Source organism: Phaseolus vulgaris, chromosome 1 (assembly GCF_000499845.2).
Source record: "Phaseolus vulgaris cultivar G19833 chromosome 1, P. vulgaris v2.0, whole genome shotgun sequence".
Taxonomy (NCBI): domain Eukaryota; kingdom Viridiplantae; phylum Streptophyta; class Magnoliopsida; order Fabales; family Fabaceae; genus Phaseolus; species Phaseolus vulgaris.
Window position 1 is genome coordinate 25,993,131 of NC_023759.2, and position 8,933 is coordinate 26,002,063.

Below are 8,933 nucleotides of genomic sequence, written 5' to 3' on the forward strand. Positions count from 1 at the left end.
TACAAAGTAAAACAACTAAGAATTAGTAGAGACAAAATTTATATTAGCTTCCTTTCTAAAAGCCTTGTATCCATATCCTTTGATATATCCCCGCAAGTTTGGGAGAAAATATTGATGAGACCCAACTTGAAACAAATACTCTTGAAAGATTGAGGACTTAAAGCTTTGGCATAAATGTCAGGTCGTTTCTCTATGGAGGAAATGGGAAGCAAATGGACTAGGCCCTTCTTCAATTTTTCCCTAAATGTTGTTGATCAAGAGTGATCAAAGACTTTGAATAATCCAAATCCAAGTGTTTGATGCAAGGATGGAGTTGCTGCTGTGTTTAGGATAGGATCTGGGTAGTTTATTTGTGTAAATCTACACTTTGTTGAATCTAAAGCTAAAGTGTTTTTAAAATCTTTTAAGATTAAAGTGTTTTTCAAACTAAGTGAAAAACAACCTGTTGTTTTGTCGAAACAACTGATTGTTTTACTCTTAGGTGTTTTTGAAAAGGTTGAAAACTGGTTTGGTTGGTTGACTTGCTGTCAAACCAAAACAACCGATTGTTTCGTGATTTCAATCGATTGTTTGTTTGAAAATCCTAACATAATTTTGTTTTGTTAGTAGAGTGTGTTTTACATGATTTTCAACTGAATACGCTCATGTATTAAATGGTTTGACCAATCTTTGAAAGTTATAAATAGTTTGTTTATGTTTTATAACAAACAACAAAAGCAGATTTGAGTCTTTTAGTTGTGAAAGATTGTTTTCAAGTTTTGAACAAGCTTTGATTTTCTCAAGAGAGAGTGGAATAGGATTACATCTGTATTGATTTCAGTTTGTTCTGTACACAAGTGTAATTCATTCTGAATTCTTTGTAATTTCTGGTGTTGTAGCCAAGGAGTGTTGTGTGCTCTTGAGGTTGTCAAGATCAACATTTTTGGTGTGTGTTGTGCCAAAGGAAGTGTGTTTCTTGAAGGGTTCAAGGTCACTTCTTTGGTGGTTTTGTGTGTAATCTATATTGATTGCTTAGTGGATTGCCCAGTGGCTTCTAGGGACTGGATGTAGCTCTTGGTTTAAGAGTGAACCAGTATAAAATGTTTGTGTATCTCTTTCTTCCCTTAAACTCATTTAAATTCGGTTGTTATTGTTTTGCTGGTATAAACAACCAATTGTTTTTCTGGTGCTTTGCTATTTTGTGCTTTATATCTTGGCTAACTGAATTTCTGATTGAGTTTCATACAAAGGATTTTGTTCTAACTGAAAACGTTTTCAAAAACCTCCCTTTAAACAATTCACCCCCCCCCCCTCTCGTTTAAAGCCACTTATTCTAACAATTGGCATCAAAAGCTTGGTACTTGAAAAGTACTCAAGTTTGATCTTAAAATCTTTTTTCAATGGCTGAAAAACTACCTTTTGGAGATGGCGCTTCAATTAACAGACCACCTCTGTTATGTGGTTTGAATTATCAATTCTGGAAAGTTAGAATGAAAATCTTTGTTGAATCTCTTGATAAAGGAATTTGGAATGCAATAGAAAATGGCCCTTGTATTCCTAAATTTGAAGAGGATGGATCTTCTATTGAAAAACCTTGGTCCCAATTGATTGATGTTGAAAATAAAAGGCCGAATAAGAATATCATAACATCTGCTTTGAATTCAGATGAATTTTTCAGGATATCACAATGTTCATCGACCAAGGAGATGTGGGACACTTTGGAAGTCACCCATGAAGGAACAAATGATGTGAAGAGAGCAAGGAAACATACTCTAATACAAGAGTATGAGATGCTCAAAATGCTTAAAGGAGAATCTATTGCTGAAGTGCAAAAAAGGTTCACTCACATCATCAACCATCTAATGAGCCTTGGGAAAACTTTTGATAAAGAAGAACTAAATATCAAGATTCTCAAGTGCCTAGATAGATCTTGGCAACCTAAGGTAACAACAATTTCTGAATCAAAAGATTTGACATCCTTAACAACGGCTTCATTGTTTGGTAAGCTTAGAGAACATAAGTTAGAAATGAATAGACTCAATGTTCAAGAAAGTGAAGACAAGCATGTGAGAAGCATTGCCTTGAAAGCTGCCAAGCACAAAAGCAAACAAGATTCAAGTGATGAAAGTGAAGAAGAAAACCTTAGTTTGTTGTCCAAAAAGTTTAGTAGATTCTTGAGGAGAAATCGCAACAAAGAAGCCAACAAAGAAAGGTATGGAAACAAGAAAACTAGTGATTTCAATTCTAACAATTATACTTGCTTTGGTTGTGGTGAACAAGGGCATATAAAAGTTGATTTCCCAAATAAAGAAAGCAATGAAAAGAAATCAAGCTACAAGGAGAAGAAGGGAAAATCAAGAAGAGCATATATTGCTTGGGATGAAAATGAAGTCTCCTTATCAAGCTCCTCATCAAGTGAAGATGAAAAAGCAAACATATGCTGAATTGCAGAAGGAGATGATGAGTCAAGCAACTCAAGCAATGTAAGTTCATGTGCTTCCCTAAGTGCTGAAAATTATAGTAAATTGCTTCAAGCTTTTCAAGAAACTCATGAAGAAGCTAACCGATTGGTTCTCTCAAACAACCGATTGAAATGGTTGAACAACTGGCTTGAAAAGAGGGTTAAGACACTTGAAGAAGAGCTGAAAAAATCAAAAAATGATTTTGAAAAACATTGCAAAAACTCTTCTCATGTGTGTGACTCTTTTGCTTGTGAAAATTGTGAAAATCTTGAAAAGAAAGTTCATTATCTTGTTAGAACTGTGGATAAACTTTCAAAGGGTAAATCCAACTTTGAGAATGTCTTGGCATCCCAAAATTGTGTTTTTGGAAGAGCTGGATTAGGTTTTAATCCACAAAACAAGCAAGATAAGTTTCCAAAGACGTTTTCAAAACTGCCAGGAAAACAACCGATTTTTAAGTCGAAACAATCGGTTGTTACATGCTTTTATTGCATGAAAAGAGGCCATTCAGTCAGATTCTGTAAAATAAGGAAATATTATGTTCCCAGAGTTTTCATGAAATGGATTCCCAAAGGTTGTGAGGTTTCAAATGACAAAAATAAATCAAATGGACTCACATTTGTAAGGGGACCAAATCTAGTTGCTTGAAATCATTTTTATGCAGGGATACTAGAGAAACATGAAGCTCTGAGTTATCTGATCAAGTTCTTGGAACAAAAGGATTGTGATTGGAACTGAGTTGAGGGTGTGTACCAGTCCAAGCTATTTCAAAGGCCAAAAGAAACATTCTTGATCACAGACAATGACTCATTAAAGGAACTTCATAAAAGGACAAGACCTTCCTTATCTTTGCTTTTTTTAATTACTGATTCATGATTATTTTCTTTTTCAAATGAGCAATTACATATGTTTTGAACCTTTCTCAGTCTATGCTTGAAAATCACATTCTGTTAAACTGTTGCAGAAAAACAACCGATTGTTTCCTCGAAACAACCGATTGTTTCTTCTCTGACAGCATTGTAAAAAATTGAATTAATTTCTCTATACATTATGTCTGTTGCAGATCTCAATAATGAAAGGATCTTGAGTCAATAAAGCAATCTTGAAAGCCTCATTTGGTTCTGGAGGATGTTACAAAACGTCCTAAAGAAATATATTCCATATCTTGGAAATTCAAGAGCCTTTATGTCTAGTCAAAGGTCACATGTGCTGACCATGTGTTTTTCTGCTCTTTTCTGACATTCTCTTGCAGAGCTTGGACCAGTTTCTTGTCTTGAAGACTGAAACCTAAAATCACCAAAGGATCAAAGAAGGTATCTGATTTGCTATAAAATCTGTTGCAGTTGTTTTCCTTCACAAAAACAACCAATTGGGTCATCTCTTGCAACATCTCTTTCTCTCATTGTGTGTGTGCCTTTGTCTCATTCTGCTGTCATGGATTCCACTCCCCCTACATCCAAGAGGATCAAAACGAGAGCTGTAAGGTCAGGAGGAAGGCTTGAAGGCTGGTTTTCAGAAGATAATGAATTAATTGAGAGGTATCGCTTTGAGACAAGTACAAAAGTGATCAACAATTCAAAAAGTTGTCTCCTTTGATTGGTAGAAAAGTAAAGAGCTGGACAATGTGAGAAGGCTTCTCAAGGATCAGTTGCTGAAGAGATTCTTGGAGATGAAGGGGAACATTTATCCAGATTTAATTTGGGTGTTCTACACAAACTTAAAGTTTGAAGGAAACAATCTTGTTTCACATGTTAAAGGTGTAGACATGGAGATTACCCATGGTGTATGGGTTGCTGTAACTGGGTTGAAGTATGTTGGTCTTAGAATCAATAAAGGAAACATTGGTGTTGTGGAAGATTTCAACAAGATTCAATACTGCAAAAGTTGTTTGAAGAATCCACAAGCTCAAGTAAGAACTTGTTCAGTTGGAGGATTGAAGTTAGATGAAAGGGTGTTGGCTCTCATTGTCACTTGGATTCTAACTCCAAGGGGGAGTAACCATTCTGTTTTAACAGAAGAAGATCTTGTCTATATCTACTACATCATGAAGAAAGTCAAGATCAATTGAATTCATATCATCAAAGAGCATATGCAAAAGTCCATGAGGTTAAGTGACTACCATTATCCCTCTGCAGTTTTAATTTCTAAATTTCTACTCTATTTTGAATTGAAACTTGAAGATGAAACCTCTAAGTTGGTAAAATCAACACAAGAAGTGAACAATGGTTCACTAAGCAAAATGGGTTTCACCAAGATAAATAGAAGGTGGGTAAGCAAAGATGGTGATCATGGTGGTTCCTCAAGTACTGCAACTGCTGATTTTGATGAAGAAGATCAAGTTATTGATATGGATATTCACAATGAAGAACAGCCTGCAACTAACTTTGATGCGGGAACAAGTGCTGAACATCAAAGGGATGGGATTCCCTCAATGTCTTCTTTTGAAAGATACATGGTGGATAAACTTGATGGCTTTGCTGAAAATCAAAGAAATCTCCATGATCTTTCACTACAAAAAAAAATGTATATTATGGCGGTTATTTTCGTATAAACTGGCGTTTATAACCGCCACAATATACGCTTGTGACGGTTTTCCAAACCGCCATAGAACTGGCTGCCACAAAGTTTAATGTGGCGGTTTTACGCTACCCGCCGCAACACCCGCCACTTTAAACATAGTGTAAGTAATGGCGGTTTTTATATGTAAATAGTGTCAGTTATAACCGTCATAATTTACATTCATTGAAGAAGATTATGGCGCCATAATATACGTAAGTAGTGACGTTTTTAACTAACGTAATTTTAATTCTGAATAAATAATATTTAACCACTATTTTTTTATAATCTTTTTTATAATCTATTTTATATAATTATAAAATTTAACCATCACTTTTTTATAATCTGTTTTATACAATTATAAAATTTAACCAGTTTTTATAATTTATTTTATACAATTATAAAATTTAACCACCACTTTTTCATAATAAAATAAAATAATGTACAAAGCTATAAACATCCATTCATTTCATTGAAAATTAAAGCACACATAATAAAGTTCAAAAGTTTATATGTAATTGAAAATTAAAGCACATAAAATGTTCTTAAATCCCTAATCAAGTTTAAAATTACAACACATAATTATTTAAAAGTTCATACATCCATAATCAAGCTTAAAATTAAAAAACACATCCCTAATCAGTTTTGCTTCCAGCACTTGATCATTTACTTGATTAGGTGATGGAGCACCACTTCCATAATCTGATGCCTGAAATAAATAATTTTAAGTTAATGAATTTGTATGTTTATAATTATAAAATAAAAGACACCAATAAATATTTAAATATATTAATACCAACAAAATTTCTAGCCAATGAAAGAAAACTTGCAGGGAAAAGATGTTGAACCTAAAAAGATATCACTTGCAAAAGAAAAATACAGAGATACCTAAACCTTGCCAAAAGAAAGTAGGAGGAAAAAAATAAACACAAAAGAAAAAATTATCTTTTAAAACTCATCTTTTTCTTATTTTTACTTTACAACTCTTTTTAATAAAAAATATTATATTTAATTAAAAAATAAATATAAATAAAATTTTGAAATAAAATAATAATATTTTTAGTTGTTAGATAGAAGTATAAAAAGTTGATGGGTTCAAAGTAAGAAGTTCCAAACACAAAATGGCAATGAATGGTGACCCATTTCTACTACAAATGCAACAAGAATAAACCCTCTCATCCAGAGTAAACATGCAACACCACTGAAATTATGATCAAATGACTGAAATTGGCATGTAGAGAAAGCAATGCATGACAGTGGTCCCACTTTATGTAATCAACAAGAAAAGACACCTATGAAACATGGAATCATATGATTTGTGTAAAGGATATGAAATTGTACCAATTCACTCATGTGTCATAGGATTCAAAGTCATCATAAAAGGGATTAGAGAGAAGCATAATTTACCTTAAGTGCTTTTGCCAAAAGACCTTCCTTTCCACAGACATCCTTCCATCGTAGATTATCCAAAGTATTCTTCTTTAGCAAATTAAGCTCCCATTGACCTTCATGTATCCTTTTGTACAGTTCAATCAATCAGAAATGAAGCATTTTTTTCAATCTTTTTCTTTATTCTCAAGCATAACACAAATTGTGATGAATTCAATGAAATACATGCTAGAAAATAAGGAAACTATGTAGTCCTTACCCAATTTAAATTCCATCCAAACTTTATGTACTGTTCATGTGAAGCAGAACCTAGTTGACTAGATTTACTAGGGAAACCACTCCCAAAATCCCAGTTTCCAAATCAGCTCCAAAAAGCACCTGGAAGTGATAGAAAATTAAATGTAAGCAGAGAAGCATATAATAAGGGCAACAAATAGATAATAGTTTCGTGCAGCAGAAAATTATTGAGTTTCTACATAATGTGACCTCAATTTCTTCAATAGGACTCTCGATCATCCGCCAATATTCACCTTCAATGCTCTCCATAGAAGGCTCTGAGGTACCATTTAAAATTGTTGTATTAGCATCCTAAAGAGATACATTCTCATTTTTTCTAAAGTATTGGAGCTTAAAATCTTTTGCATATCTCTGAAATGTTTCCAAGGTAAATTTTGGACCAATTTCAAACCCAAACCTTTCCACTTCACAAGACCCTGTATTGGGTCCTCTTCTAGTGCCATTATCCACCCCCATTCTGGTGCATCTTCTCCTTTTCCTCTTCATATTACTTTGAACCCTTGACATTTTTCTCATTGAATCATGATTCTGAAGTTTGTGAATCCTCTGTACACGTGTAGAGAAATTAATAAAAAGAATAAAAAAAGCGACGGTAAAAGAACTAAGGAGTCGGCATAAAATCATAATTTGTACGCCTAGGCCAACAAAAAAAAAGGATTTTATTAAACTTACTTTGATAAGAAGAGTACTTATGAAGTGAAAGACGTGGAGTTTGTGGGTTCTCTGAACTTCCACTACTAAGTAGCTGGAAATCACATCAACAGATGCTAATTCAAGGTCCCGGTAACTTCATAAATTGTTAGAATACATCAATTTGAAATAAGTCACAATAAACAAATAGAGTCAGCTCAGATAAGGAATCATCATGCAAGACAATATCTTGATTTTCAATACATTATTTGCTATTTAGTCAAAATTGTTATCCTCGTTCATCTCAGACTAAAGCTCTAACTATTTTCAATAACGATATTGCCATTCTTCCAATAGAATGGTAGATCTAAAAGCAAAGACATATCAAAACTTCAATATGTTCTTTTTTGTTAATATTCTTGTTGAATCGAATAATAATAATTGACAAACGAAGGACAAAGCTTAATTTAAGATGGTGCATCATCTACATGCAAGTACAAAACCAGCATTCTTGATTTCTTTCTCACTTATCCCTCTTTTAATACTTATATTTACTCTTTCTCAACCAAATCCCTAGTTCACTACATTTCAATAGCCAGATCATGAGATAATATTTTTAAAATAAAAAATCAATGATCACCGACAGGATCCCAGATATAACCTAAAAGATCTTATAAAATAAAGAACCTTCACAAACCATGGCTACCATTACCTGAACTTAACAATACAGATGCATAACAGAGCAAAGCAAAGATCATCATAAACTCACTGCAACAACATTATTTGCAAATATTAAATTAACAGACACGAATCAAAAGTTAATAATTAATAGTAATTAATAAATAAAAACTTAGTCAATTTTACTATAATCAAACGATTTTGTATTGATTAGCTCTAATCCTTACAAGAAACAAAAGACCACATTCTATCAGGAGTTACCTATTCGAAATCTTGGAGGAATTGCGGTTTTCTATTTTACGGTTGAATACGTGGAAAATCTTGGAGAACACTGAAAGGGGCGAGAGTGAGGGTTGGGTTTAGGGCGCGAGAGAGTGAGAAGACAGTGAAGGGAAGAGTTAGTGAAGAGAGACAGTGAAGGGAAGAGTGAGTGAAGGCGAGAGTGACAGTGAAGGGAAGAGTGAAAAGAGGGTTTCGTTCCAAAAGAGATGGTTTCGTTCGTGAAGAGTTTGCAGAGAGAGGAGAGGGAAGAGTCACGTTTAGTTCACTAGGTTTCCAGGGAGTGAAAGGTGATTTTTTTAAAAAAAATTGAGTAATGAGAAAAGGTATGGAGGGAAGGAAAACACTAGGTTTTAATTTCAAAAGGGATAATTGTGACACTTCAAAACGACACATTTTGAAGGATAATTGTGACAGTTCAAAACGACACATTTTGAAGAATAACTATGGCGGTTATTAAAGTGTCGTATTATACAGAAATTTGTGGCGATTATTAATAACCGCCATATTAAAACCGCAACTTTATACATGATTTTTTGTAGTGTTTGTGTGACAAATTTCCAGAACATTGACAACAGATTCCAGAGCATGGACACTCGCTTTCAGACCCTGGATGAACAGATTGAAGTTGTTCAGAACCAAATTTTTGAGCTGCAATATGGC

The 8,933-nt window shown here is 33.7% G+C and overlaps 1 long non-coding RNA gene across 2 annotated transcripts; it reads right to left on the minus strand.

Annotated features, from left to right (window-relative positions):
* Nucleotides 1-5,559: 5,559 nt before the first annotated feature.
* On the minus strand, nt 5,560-7,269 carry LOC137816132 (uncharacterized). Of its 2 annotated transcripts, XR_011081761.1 has the most exons (5): nt 7,081-7,269; nt 6,873-6,940; nt 6,646-6,764; nt 6,405-6,513; nt 5,560-5,706 (listed from the first exon to the last, which is right to left on the minus strand). It is a non-coding gene; the product is annotated as an uncharacterized lncRNA (long non-coding RNA). The 2 variants fall into 2 exon arrangements; XR_011081760.1 differs by having other exon boundaries at nt 6,873-7,267.
* Between the last annotated feature and the right edge of the window lie 1,664 nt (nt 7,270-8,933).